The sequence below is a fragment of the Scyliorhinus torazame genome, chromosome 14 (assembly GCF_047496885.1).
Source record: "Scyliorhinus torazame isolate Kashiwa2021f chromosome 14, sScyTor2.1, whole genome shotgun sequence".
Lineage (NCBI taxonomy): Eukaryota > Metazoa > Chordata > Chondrichthyes > Carcharhiniformes > Scyliorhinidae > Scyliorhinus > Scyliorhinus torazame.
In genome coordinates, this window is record NC_092720.1 from 107,802,403 (window position 1) to 107,815,401 (window position 12,999).

Sequence of the window (12,999 nt, forward strand, 5' to 3'; positions counted from 1 at the left end):
TACGCAGAGCTTTTGGCTGGATGTTATTCGAAGTGTCTGTGACACATACAAAAGGAGAATAGTGCATGAGAATGAGGAGCTCTGAAGCATTTTTTTGTGATAGCAAAACCTAATTATTTCACGAGCACTCATTCATGTAAATCACATTTTTTTTTAAATTAGGAAAACTTAGGGAACAAATGGGTTGTCAAGCTGCATGGAGGCCGGAGATGAGTTAAGGTTGGAAGTGGTAGGGGGTGTGTAGGTTATCCAAGGAAGAAAGACAGGCTGTCCGGGGCAGGGATGGAGGCAGCAAGGGAATGGGAGGGTGCAGAGATGAGCGGTGGATGGATGGGCTTTGCTTGTTGGGTCTGTGGGTCCCGTGATTGGGTAGTGGCGGGGGAGGGGGGTGGGTGGGGGTGGGGGCTGGATAGCTGGTTCCTGATGCAGAACAAGGCCAACAACACTGGCTGAGGATATTCATGAAGGCCCCCCTTCTCAACCTTGCCCCACGCCTGAGGTGTGGTGATCCTCTGGCTAAATCGCCAACAGTGAGATCTCCCCCTCAAAGGGGAAGGCAATTTATGGTGATCTGGTACGATGATGACTTTAATTTTTTTTAAATCCTTATTGTCACAAGTAGGCTTACATTAACACTGCAATGAAGTTACTGTGAAAAGCCCCGAGTCGCCACATTCCGGTGCCTGTTTGGGTACACAGAGAGAAAATGCAGAATTCTCAGCTGGTACGGGAATTGAACCCGTGCTGCTGACCTTGTTCTGCATCACAAACCAGTTGTCTAGCCCACTGAGCTAAACCAGCCCCCTTTTACTTTTGGTGGATGGTGTTTCTGAGGAGGAATGGTATAAGAGAGATGTCCTCGAGGGCAGGGACAGTGCTGTCTATGGTGTGGTCCTGGGGGTTTAACTGAGGGCAGCAGACAGAGATCAGAGTGAGAGGGAGGAATGGGGTAGGGCTGGGTGGTAGGTACAAGGTGATAGTTGGGTAACTAAAGGTTTCATGTGTTTTTTGGTGGGTGGGGGCGATCATGCAAATCAACGAAACATATGGCTAGGGTAGAGGGAAGGGGCAGGGTCATGCATAATAATAATCTTTATTGTCACAAGTAGGCTTACATTTGCACTGCAATGAAGTTACTGTGAAAAGCCCCCAGACGCTGCATGGGGACATTCTTAGGTGTAGGCTCAGAGGGGAGAAAAGGCAAGTGGCGGGTGATGGTTGAAGGTGCAAAGGTTTCGTGAAGGTTCACGTGTGACAGAGGGCAGAGGAATGGTTATATTGGGTGAATCAAGGGTGATGGGCAAGCTGTGTGATGGGGAGAGCAGAAGGTGATGGAGCAAGTCTCGAATGTCGCGTGCACCATTTTTGGATTACAAGCTAAGCAACATTGTTGCTCGCCCTTAAAATGGAAAGAGGGTGTTTTTGGGTGAGTGGAATTAAAGGTTGGTGCAATTGACTGACTAAAGTAATCGTGAGGCAACTGGATGCGAACCCAGCTCAGCTGTGTTCTCTCTATAGTGAAGCCCACATAGCAGCAGGTTTGTTCCCAACTAATGGGTCTCATAATATCGAGATCCTAGCAAGTTATGGAGCTGCGCTTCATTCTGTACGATTTGACATCTGCTGTCAGCGGTAGGGATGGAGAGTGAGGCAGGGGGAGGCATTGCGGTGGACGTGAATGCCCCCAAGAGACATAAGTGGTGGACAGCAGCAAACTCTTGACTTCAAACCTCCCGTACCAGCCTCCCCGAACAGGCGCCGGAATGTGGCGACGAGGGGCTTTTCACAGTAACTTCATTGAAGCCTACTCGTGACAATAAGCGATTTTCATTTCATTTTCATTTTCATTTCATTTCATCCTCCACAATGAATAGTCATGGCTTACAAGGGATCATGTGATAAGCCTTTCTATGCTGCCGTGGCAATGGTCTCTCTTTGAGTCTTGAGGGCAATGCAAACAAGCTGAATAGTGTCAGAGCGAAGCTTCTCGCAAAGCCTGTCACCGTCACGGTCAAAGATAAATGTCTCCATGCACAGTCATGCATTAACGGGAGGAACACTCATCTCTGTCCATCTAGGACGTCCTTCAACTGGAACAGGTGGCACGTAGATGCCATGTCTAGAGAGATGCCAGGCACAGAGCCTATCACTGACTTGGTGGCTCTGAGATGGGGATAAACCTGAATGGAATATGCTCCCTAGATTGATTATTGTAATTTTCTCACACATCCACTGAGGCCTAGATGATGCAGGCTCCACATATACCTGCCTTTCTACTTGCTCTGATCCAGATCACAGATGAGGAGGGACTGGCACAGATTGTCTATCTACAAATGAGCAAAAGGCAATGCTGGTGGCACTTTAGAATGTCCTGGAATGTGGTTGCTCACATCTGCCATCTTCTCCATGAGTACCTGGGCTGCAAGGGGAGGCTATCCCATGCCAGTGGCATTAAAGGTCTCTGCTACCTTAAACTTCTCTGTCAGTGGCTCCTGCAAGGGTTCCACTGGGGACCTATGCAGCATCTCCCAGTCAGCATTACACAGGTGTATCCTGGAAGTGCCTGATGCTCTGTTCAGGTGAGCGTACCAATTTGTCAAATGGTTCCCAAAAGCAAGACTGCAAGTGTTTGGTTTTGCAGGTTTCCTACAAGTGCAAGGAACTATTGATTGCACACGTACAGCACTGAAAGGTCTCCGGCAACAGCCAGTTACATTCATCAACATGAATAGTTTCCACTTTTCGATATCTCTGATATATGATCACACAGACAAGCCCTGCATGCCTGTGCTCTGTTTCTAGGGAGCTCTCACAATGCCTACAATCTGAACCACTCCCAGGTACCACAGGGTTCTGAAGGAGCTTGTCGATTGTGGGGCTGGCTCCTTGGAGACACGGGATACTCCGATAAGACATAACTGATGACACCTGTTCGATGTCTGCAGAATGCTGTTGAGCTGAGGGACAATGCCGCATATGCCTCCACCAGTTTGAGCTTACGCTAGGTCTAAAGATGTGAGGTTCAGGTGTTTGGATCACTCAGGCAGGGCTCTCCAATACTCACCACAGTGTCCCAGGTCATCAATATCTGCTATCTCCTGCGCAGCCTCGCGCCACAAAGCAAGGGTGTCCCGGCTGACAAATGTCTCCTCTGGTATTGAGGATGGTGAAAGAGATGGTGATGACAAAGGCCAGGATGTCACAAAGCCACAGGCTGAGGCCATTGCAAGGATGCAATGCAATTGAGAGACCCGTGACAAGATGATAGCTAATAGATTCTAGGCAGAGCAAACTGCGGAGATTTTCCTTTACTATTTTATTTTCTATCCTCTGCTGGTTGGAAGGCTCCAGCTTCGTTTTGGTTACAGACATTGTACTTTATCGAATATACAGTGATTCATTATAGCTGAAATAAATGGCACAACTTAACATCTGCCCGCTCGTGATCTGCTCCTTTGCTGAACTGCTGATATATAGAGCCCTGACATTAAATGTGCATATTAGAACCTGCACCAATCTATTTTCCCACGACCTTGGACACCTGCAAGTAGAATTGAGAATTTTCCTGTGTCCTTACAAAGTCCATATCCATGGCAATTTGGAAGAATATCAAATGGAACCTCAACAGAGATGCACTCACGTCGCTTTCACACCTGTTCTCAATGGGCGCCAGACCTTCAGGGAGTTCTTTGAAGCAGAACCAGAAAGATGGGTCCACAGGAGAAGCAGCAAGAGAACACCATTCGGCCGCTCAAAATCACTCCTCAATGCAGACTGATCAGGAAAGATCATGTTCCTGTTCAACAATCACCACTCGCCCATGGACGGTACAGTGACAGAGTGGTTAGCACTGCTGCCTCAGACCCTGGGGACCGAGATTCAATTCCAGCCTTGGGTCACTATTTGTGTGGAGTCTCTACGTTCTCCTCATGTCTGCGTGGGTTTCCTCTGGGTGCTTCAGTTTTCTCCCACAGTCCAAAGATGTAAGGGTTAAGTGGATTGGCCATGATAAATTGCCCCTTAGTGTCCAGGGATGTGCGGGCTAGGTTTTGGGGTTACGGGGATAGTGCTGGGTGGATGTGTGAGTGGACTTGGGTAGAGTGGAAATAATTCTATGAGTCATAGTAAACCTATATCCTTTGGCATATTTATCATGCCAAAAGGTTTTGAGGTTACTTTGGAGTCTACTAACAGAGTGTGCCTCACTTCCACTTTAGGTTGTTGAGTAGCAACGACTCTAGACCCTCCAATCTCAGAGACTCCTACAAGTTCTAGATGGCCTTACTATTGGTGCAAGACTGTTATTATGGACACCCCAGCCAAGGTAAACATCTTTCCTGCATGGACCCTGCAGAGCCCTGTTAAAGCTGCTGATGTTTTGCATGAGGGACTTGGCAAGGTCCAGCACTCAGACTCACACACCTTATACATTAAAGTCCTGGGGCAGGATACTCAGCCGGCGGGATTCTCTGTTCTGTCGGCAGCGCGCCCACCCCCGCGGGTTTCTCAGTGGCCACAATGGTGAATCCCATTGGCAAGTGGCGGGAACGGAGAATCCTGCTGCCGGTGAAAGCGCGTTGCCCAGGAAAGCACGGCTGGCGGACCGGAGAATCCCGCCTCAGGTCTTTGAATGGCCGATGTGCTATGGTTACAAATATGTCTGCGAGGTCTACTGTCATCCCTGATAAGGAGATGAGAAGGCCAAACAGATATCCATGTGAAATTTGACAAAGGCTTCAGTCAACTGCCTATACACCTCTTTCATCCTACACTCAATCCCTCTTGCAGTCAAAGCTAACTTGCCTGTTGCCTCCTTACTTGTTACCTTCACCTGCATGTTAGGTCAAAATGACAATCACCAAGGAAGGTGATTAATGAATGGACATGCCCACCACATCATTCTCCTAACATTTTGGGACACCTCTGGTGTTCTACTGGTTTTTTTTTAAATTTAGAGTACCCAATTCATTTTTTCCAATTAAGGGCAATTTACCGTGGCCAATCCACCTAGCTTGCACATTTTTGGGTTGTGGGGGCGAAACCCATGCAAACACGGGGAGAATGTGCAAACTCCACACGGACAGTGACCCAGAACCGGGATAGAACCTGGGACCTCGGCGCCGTGAGGCCGCAGTGCTAACCCACTGCGCAACCGCGCTGCCCCTGCTTTTCTACTGTTAAGAAGACACTGTGGAGCATCACTCTCTCAGCCCTGAAACTGCATGTACATTGTTCCTTGTTGCTCACAGAGCAGGTTTAACTTCCGTTGACTACTCGTGGCATCCATCCACATCTGACATCAGAGCAACAGCCCCGGGAGTTGCAATAACTTTGCTGAACTCATTTTCAGAGATCAGAACACAGTGGCTGTAAGTAAAGGCTTGCAGAATGTACGCCTAGGCTGCACACTGATGGCCAGTACTCAATCATGAACATGTGGGATTATTGAGTAATCTCGAGATTGATAACATGGGAGAACTGAATCGAGAAGAGTTAATTATCAGACTCTGATGGGGCCCACATTCCACACCCCTAAATGCTTGCTCTCATTGAAGCGACTTGGGGCAAAATGGAATCCAGGACACTTCTAAGCAGTGCATGTGAACCTATATTTACAAGTGCCAAAAGTATGTGCAATAATTGTACATGTGTGCCAGCTGTTTGCCTTCAAAACGTATTTATCTTACTTCTTCTATGACTACATCTAGTTGCAGACCTGACATCCATGGTTGAGGTGGAGGCAGCCTACTGACTGCTATGACCTGTTGACTGTGATGACCTTAATAGGCATCCTGTTAAATCATCCTCGGCCTGACCTGCTGGAGGCAATGGGGTCACTGGCAGAGGAGAGGTGGAGGGTCAGGGCACCATTGGAGTGTGCTAGGATGAAGATCTGGTGGTGCATAGCTGGTGCTCATCTTTATTGGTGCTCAGTGGAACCTCCCTGACTCCCTGGAGCTCAGCAAGAGCCTGGTTTCCAGCAGGCCTCTGAGTGTTAGAGATCTCAGCTGTCACCTCTTCTGCCAGCTGTAGACCTGTGTCTGTCACGTGCTCACCAGGTTGTGACCCTTGAGCCTACTCTAGATTGTGCACCCACCAAGGTGTCTGTATCTCCATTGGTGGAGGGTTGTGTGAATGCCATAATGGTACATCCTTCCAAGACCTCTCAGATATTCTTCTCAGAGGGAGGGTTGTAGATGGAGCTTTGACTCGTCTGCGTTGTGGGCCGCCCCTTTTCTTGCTGGTATCTGGAATGGAGAAAATAAATATTTAGTGGGTCCTAAACAGGTTACTTTATTAAACCAACTTGTTACTGTGTGGGCGAAGAATTGAAATAACTCAACTTGGGTGTGGTTTAATAGAATATATCACTGGCTTCCTGTAGCAGTCTTATTTTATCTTCAGCACAGCTACAGTCCTACTAGATTTATTTGTGGGAGAGCACTTTGGAGGTAGTGACCACAATTCGGTGTCTTTCACTCTTGCAATGGAGAGGGATAGGACCATACGGCAGGGCCAGGTTTATAATTGGGGGAGGGAATTATGATGCGATTAGGCAAGAATTAGGGAGCATAAGATGGGAACAGAAACTGTCAGGGAAAGGCACGAATGAAAAGTGGACCTTGTTCAAGGAACAAATACTGTGTGTCCTTGATAGGTATGTCCCTGTCAGGCAGGGAGGAAATGGCCGTGTGAGGGAACCATAGTTCACAAAAGAGGTTGAATGTCTTGTCAAGAGGAAAAAGGAAGTGTAAGTCAGGATGAGAAAACAAGGTTCAGTTGGGTCGCTTGAGGGTTACAAGGCAGCAACGAATGAGCTAAAAAGAAGGCTTAGGAGAGCTAGGAGGGGGCATGAGAAGTCCTTGGCGGGTCGGATCAAGGAAAACCCCAAGGCTTTTTACTCTTATGTGAGAAATAAAAGAATGACCAGAGTGAGGTAGGGCCGGTCAAGGACAGTAGTGGGAACTTGTGCATGGAGTCAGAAGAGATAGGAGAGGCGTTGAATGAACACTTCTCTTCAGTGTTCACCAAGGAGGGGGGCTATGTTTTTGAGGATGACAGTGTGATACAGGCGGATAGGCTGGAGGAGGTAGATGTTCTGAGGGAAGATGTATCAGCAATTTTGAAAAACCTGAGGGTTGACAAATACCCTGGGCCAGATGGGATATATCCTAGGATTCTTTGGGAGGCAAGGGATGAGATTGCAGAGCCTTTGGCTTTGATCTTTGGGTCCTCACTGTCCTCCGGGATAGTGCCAGAGGACTAGAGAGTGGGAAATGTTGTTCCTCTGTTCAAGAAAGGGAATAGGAATGACCCTAGTAATTATAGGCCGGTTAGTCTTACTTCGGTGGTCGGTAAGTTAATGGAAAGGGTCCTGAGGGATAGGATTAATAACCATTTGGAAAGATGCCACTTAATCCGGGATAGTCAACACGGATTCGTGAAGGGTAAGTCTTGCCTCACAAATTTGATTGAATTCTTTGAGGAGGTAACTAAGTGTGTAGATGAAGGTAGAGCAGTTGATGTTGTATACATGGATTTCAGTAGCGTTTGATAAGGTTCCCCATGGTTGGCTCATGAAGAAAGTAAGGAGGTGTGGGATAGAGAGAAATTTGGCCAATTGAGTAAGTAACTGGCTATCACATAGAAGACCGAGGGTGGTGGTGGATGGAACATTTTCAGACTGGAGATCAGTTACCAGCGGTGTACCACAGGGATCAGTGCTGGGTCCTCTGCTATTTGTGATTTTTATAAATGACTTGGTGGAGGGGGCTGAAGGGTGGGTCAGTAAATTTGCTGATGACACCCAGATTGGTGAAGTAGTGGATGAGGTGGAGGGCTGTTGTAGGCTGCAAAGAGCCATTGATAGGATGCAGAGCTGGTCCGAGAAATGGCAGAAGGAGTTTAACCCTGATAAGTGTGAGGTGATTCATTTTGGTAAGACAAATTTGAATGCGGATTATACAGTCAACAGCAGGGTTCTGAGGAATGTAGAGGAATAAAGAGATCTTGGTGTTCATGTCCACAGATCTCTGAAGGTTGCCACTCAAGTGGATAGAGCCGTGAAGAAGGCCTATAATGTGTTAGCGTTTATTAACAGGGGGCTTGAGTTTAAGAGCCGTGGGGTTATGCTGCAACTGTACATGACCCTGGTGAGACCACATATGGAGTATTGTGTGCAGTTCTGGTCACCTCATTATTGGAAGGATGTGGAAGCATTGGAAAGGGTGCAAAGGAGATTTACCAGGATACTGCCTGGATTGGAGGGTAGGTCTTATGAGGAAAGCTTGAGGGAGCAAGGGCTTTTCTCATTGGAGCGAAGGAGGTTGAGAGGCGACTTAATAGAGGCTTATAAGATGATGAGGGGGATAGATAGAGTGGACGTTCAGAGACTATTCCCTCGGGTGGATGTAGCTGTTACAAGGGGGCATAACTATAAGATTCGGGGTGGGAGATATAGGAGGGATGTCAGAGGTAGATTCTTTACTCAGAGAGTGGTTAGAGTGTGGAATGGACTGCCTGCTGTGATAGTGGAGTCGGACACTTTAGGAACTTTCAAGCGGTTATTGGATAGGCACTTGGAGGATACCAGAATGCCAGGGAGTGGGATAGCTTCATCTTGGTTTCAGACAAAGCTCGGCACAACATCAAGGGCCGAAGGGCCTGTTCTGTGCTGTACTGTTCTACATTCTATGTTCTATGTTCTACTCCTCCCTCGCTATTATGGTTAGGTGGATTGGCCATGATAAATTGCCCTTAGTGTCCAACATTGCCCTTCGTGTTGGGTGGGGTTACTGAGTTATGGGGATGGGGTGGAGGTGTTGGTCTTGGGTGTGGTGCTCTTTCCAGGAGCCAGTGCAGACTCGATGGGCTGAATGGCTTCCTTCTGCACTGTAAATTCTATGATAATCTATGATAATCTTGGCGGCCTGTCTCTCAAAAGGGGTGATGACTCAAATGTCCAGAATGTCACTGTTGCTAACTTTTGGTTGGTTCAATTGGCTCTGTTTTATAACCTTTGCTCTCGAGTCGCCAGTTATCTTTATGATACTGCCACGAGGTTCAAGTCCAAGTAATGATCAATAACTCAATACACTGATTAGTAAGATTCAAATCAAAGCACATTTATTATACACAGTAATCGCTACTCATGCACAAATTCTACTTCTAAGCTACTTCTACAACGAACAGGCCTATACTTAGCTTCGGACTGGCCCACCAGGTCAGGGGAACAAATGGCCTTTCGTTCGGGTTCTGAGTCTGCGGGATTCGAAGTTGGTACGGATTGGTAGCTAGGAGCGCCTATTTCGTAGCGAGCGTTGACTTAAGACTTACTGGATGTCGGCGGCAGTTGAACCGGTCACGGTCAAGGGTTGGTTCGTGCTGCTGAGTGACCCGGTCAAGAAGAACGATTTGAACTTGGGGGCTTAACTTTATAGTCCCCAGGGGCTTCCCGCCTTTCGGGGCGGACCCTGTACCTGGTTCCAAGTGATTGGACTTCGTTCCAATCGCTTGGTTCGATTTCTTCAATACTGGAGCGGTTCCCTGATCGATGGGCGATCTTGAGGTGTCCGTTAACCTCTTTTGTGTTGGCTCCTGCTGGCGCCGGGGAGTCTGGCTTAGCTTTGTTTGTCCCAAATGTTGCGATTGTTCCCGGGGATCGCTCATCAGTATGTAGATGGCTGCTACATTATTATGCAGATGGCTGCTTGTATCGATGCTGTCTGGGCTTTTGCAGAGTTTAATACACAGTAAACTTGCACCTTCTGGTTTCTGCCTGTGTTGGCTGAATTTCCCTGCAGCCTTTGCTGTTCTCCATTTTACATCGGGAGTTGGCCAACCCAGGTGGCTACATCACCTCCTATCTTGGCCCACACCCTCTTATTGTAGTTGTTTTTGTCCTGCAGGCAGACAGAAGGATTGACTGTCATGCCAGTGTTTGCATGGGCAGTTCAGGAGTGTGCATACCCATGCCAGCTGCTAAGCCTTCTCCAGTAAGTGATTAACAAACAGGATATCCTGCTATCGATAGAACATTGTGAACATGAAGCACTTGGCACATTTATAGTGCAGATGTCCCATCTCCTGCTGAGTCCATCAACCCAAACTTCTGTCTGACGCTCCTGTGCACTTGTACACTTAAAACTGCCTGATGCCCATTCTGAGTGTCAGTTTGCAGTGAGTGGACGGTGTATTTACCTTGGGGGAATGCGGAAGAATGTTCATCCTCTTCCTGCACTGCTGGGCAGTTCCTTGGTGGGCCCCACAGGTGCTAACCTCCACTGTGACCTTCGTCCAGATCTCTGTGGTCAGACGGAAGCAGAACCTGCTGCCACCCTGGAGAAACATTACCTCACACCTTTCCTGGATGCCCTGGAGGAGAGTCTCCAGGGAGGCTCTGCTGAACTTTGGGGCCACACTGTTAGGAATTGGGGAAAATTAAGATTAAAAAACAATGTAAAACAGGGAGTTGATTAGAGGCAGACGTCTGGAGAAATGATGAGATGCAAATTTGCCTATGGGAGAACAAGTATTTTACATATGTGACTAAAGAAAACAGTGGGGTTACAGTGGTGGTAACTGCAATGTGGAGAAATAAGGAAATTGACAGGTACCTGCCAAAAGCCAACTCCACAGGGTGAAAAACATCAAAGGGAAAGAAATGGTGTAACTATGGGAAACAGAGCGACAACGAACATCAGAAGTGCAGCAGTTGCAAATGTAAACTTTCGATAGAAAACAGCCATTTTCCACTTTCACTGAGACTGAAGACTATTTCCCAGACCTGGTCATCTTAACCTGGTTGTGGTAATTACTTTCTGGATTTAGCTCATTGAGTTACTTAATATTGGATGTTGTTTGGGAAAGGGGGTGTCTCAGAGTTGAGATAAATTAGGTTTGGGGACCAAGGGATAGTTTCATGTAAAATTATGTGTATAGTCATCAGTCTACTTTAGTGTTATAGTGTATTATACTCTTCTTGTTGTGTGAGTTTTATCTTTCCTTTAAGTTAATAAGTATTGTTTATAATGGTTCACTCAATGACTGGACTGTTCCTCATTGGGTTCTACATCATTCCTCACATTATACCAAAAAGAAACCCTACACCACTCCGAACCATTGTTCCAAGTGACCTGCCTTGGTTTTGGAATACCCTTGCATTTAACATCAGCATGGTTCGTAACAATACATGGTCTGCTCTGGAACATTCCGAACCGATAGTCCGGTATTACGAGAGTGTCTGGGTGCCGATCAGATATGGTGCTTGGATCTTCGACCCCATGAGGTCTTGGCGGAAATAGCGACCTGTCCCCACATTCGCCGAGCTCCTCATGGGTGCAAAAGTAATGAGCTGAACATTGTAAGTGCATGATCAGGCATCCAAACCCCCAGTGGAAATCACTCCCACTTCTGCTCCCACCACGCAACCTGGACTCCAGAATGGAGGATTCCAGCCCAGAAATGGGGATATTCGCTTTTGATTGCACAGTTTTCAGTCCCATTCACAACTCCTCAGATAATGCCACATGCAGCAAGACCTGGACAATACTCACGCTTGGGCTGATTGGTGGTAAGTGATATTTACACCACACAGGTGCCAGGTATTTGATATTTCCAACAAGGGAAAATCTAACCATCATCCTACAACATTCAATGGCATTATCATCACTGACTCTCCCATTATCAGCATCCTGCGGATTGACCAGAACTTTAACTGAATCAGCTATCTAAATACTGTGGCTACAACAATTGGTCAAGACTGGAAATTCCGTGGTGAGTAACTTACCTCCTGACTCCCCAAAGCCGGTCGATCATCTACAAGGCACAAGTCAGGGGCGAGATTCTCCGACCCCCCGCCGGGTCGGAGAATCGCCGGGGGCTGGCGTGAATCCCGCCCCCGCCGGTTGCCGAAGTCTCCGGCACCAGAGATTCGGCGGGGGCGGGAATCGCGCCGCGCCGGTTGGCGGGGCCCCCCCGCTCGATTCTCCGGCCCGAATGGGCCGAAGTCCCGCCGGCGTAAATTAAACCACCTACCGTACCGGCGGGACAAGGCGGCGCGGGCGGGCTCCGGGGTCCTGGGGGGTGCCCCCACGGTGGCCTGGCCCGTGATCGGGGCCCACCGATCCGCGGGCGGGCCTGTGCCGTGGGGGCACTCTTTCCCTTCCGCCTCCGCCACGGTCTCCACCATGGCGGAGGCAGAAGAGACTCCCTCCACTGCGCATGCGCGGGAATGCCATCAGCGGCCGCTGACGCTCCCGCGCATGCGCCGCCCGGAGATGTCATTTCCGCGCCAGCTGGCGGGGCACCAAAGGCCTTTTCTGCCAGCTGGCGGGGCGGAAATTCGTCCGGCGCCATCCTAGCCCCTCAATGTTGGGGCTCGGCCCCCAAAGATGCGGAGCATTCCGCACCTTTGGGGCGGCGCGATGCCCGTCTGATTTGCGCCATTTTGGGCGCCAGTCGGCGGACATCGCGCCGTTTCCGGAGAATTTCGCCCCAGGAATGTGCTGAAATACTCTCCACTTGTCTGATGAGTGCAGCTCCAACAACACTCAAGAAGCTCGATACCATCATAACAAAGCATCCACTTGATTAACACACTATCCAGCACCTGACACATTCACTCTCTCCACCATAGACACCTTCCACCGAATGCACTTCAGCAACACGCCAAGGTTTCTTTGAAAGCACTTTCCAAATTCACAACGTCTACCTCCTTGAACCGCAAAGGCAGCAGGCTCATGGGAACACGACCACATGCACATTCCCCTCAGAATCACACACAATACTGACTTCAACCTACATCATAGTTATTTTACTGTGACTGGATTAAAACCCTGAAACTCCCTCCCTCACAAACCTTTTGGTACATCAAACATTCATAATTCATAAAGTTGGCTCACCTTCACTTTATCAGCAGAATATAGGGATGAACGGGGACTTCCGGTGACGGCGGGTGGGAGGCAGCCGCACACTGGAGGGCACCCGCTCGGGAATAGA

The 12,999-nt window shown here is 48.5% G+C and overlaps 1 protein-coding gene across 8 annotated transcripts in view; it reads right to left on the reverse strand.

Annotated features, from left to right (window-relative positions):
• st6gal1 (ST6 beta-galactosamide alpha-2,6-sialyltranferase 1) overlaps positions 1–12,999 on the reverse strand; it is a 186,534-nt gene that overhangs the window by 103,869 nt on the left and 69,666 nt on the right. The gene's annotated exons all lie outside the window — the stretch shown is intronic.